This window comes from Myotis brandtii, unplaced genomic scaffold (genome assembly GCF_000412655.1).
Source record: "Myotis brandtii unplaced genomic scaffold, ASM41265v1 scaffold268, whole genome shotgun sequence".
Classification (NCBI taxonomy): Eukaryota; Metazoa; Chordata; class Mammalia; order Chiroptera; family Vespertilionidae; genus Myotis; species Myotis brandtii.
Genome location: NW_005360187.1, coordinates 3,426,638 through 3,428,026, shown reverse-complemented (window position 1 = coordinate 3,428,026; position 1,389 = coordinate 3,426,638).

The window sequence follows — 1,389 nt, the reverse complement described above, 5'->3', positions numbered from 1 at the left end:
AAGCCCAAGCAGAGCACATACACAGGGGTTTCCGATAGGTTTCTGGAAATAGAAACAGTGATTGTAGACCCCACTGCCACCCTCACAGACTGGCCCCATTTTCAGCCTCTGGACCTGAGACCCACCCCCTTGGCTTCTGTGCCCCCACCCCCCCACGGGGCAGCTCCAGGGACCTCACCCACGGCTTCCCCAAAGCCCTCCCACGCAAGACCAAATGGTTTCACCTTTTGCTCCCATTTTTCAAGATTTAAAGAATAAACCAGGCCTGTTGCTTTCTCCCCTGAAGAGCAAACCCTGCCTCTGGCTTTGTAAGCCCACCATTTACGGGGAGCATTTCTTTGCACCCAGAGACAGCTGCCACGGCGATGCCCTGGATTCTTGGCCAACAGTGGGACCTGCAGGAGAGAGGCCATCCCGGTCTTACTCCTGACTGCGTACTCTGAGGGTAACCGAAATGTGGATATCGACAGGCTGCGTGCGTGCGTGCATGGGTGTGTGCGCGCATGTGTGCATGAGTGTGCGTGCGCGTGCGTGCATGGGTGTGTGTGCATGAGTGTGCGTGCGCGTGCGTGCATGGGTGTGTGTGCATGTGTGTGTGCGTGTGTGCATAGGTGTGTGTGTGTGTGCGCGCGTGCGTGCATGCGTGGGTGTGTGTGTGTGTGCAATCCGGCTCTAAAAGGCTCACAGAAGTGACTGTCTTCGCGAGGATGCGGTGCCGCTGTTTTAAATGTCTGCCAGGTGAGGTGATGCTCAAGACCGACCCTCCCTCATAAAGACCGCTGCTCCCCCCGAGAAGCCACCTCGGGGTCGATGTGTTGTTCAGATGTGAAGAGAAGCAGGAGAGGGTGTCTAGCCTGGAATAGGCCCCTTAGGATTTCACTCAGGTGTTGCCAGGGGTGCTTCAGGGAGACGGCAAGTCACGGAGACAAAGGCCCCAGAAGTAGAAGGGACCTCCAGTCCCACTGGCCCAGTGGAGCCACGGTGGACACCCCCGTTCACTCCCCAGTGGTCAGTCCCAACGCCTCTCTAGTCACCTCCCACTGTTGAGAACCATCCAGATTCTCCCTGTTCCAGCCCCTTTGCAGCTCGGGGTGAGCACGTGCCCAGGGATGGGCAGTGACATGTAAGAGGAAGTCTACAGGAACTTCTGGGAAAGCTGATGCTCTTCTGATAAAAGAGACGGACATGGGTCCCAGCTTCTTCCTGCCTTGATTGGGGATGTGATGCCTGGAGCCACAGCAGCCCTCTCGCTACAAAGAGAAAAAGGCCAAGAGAATCTCAAAGACATTGACCTTATCATCATTGGACCAAGCCAATGCCTGCAACCTTCCTCCTACAGAACTCTTGTAAATAGAAATAAAGCCCTCTTTGGTTAAGCCATCGTTGGCC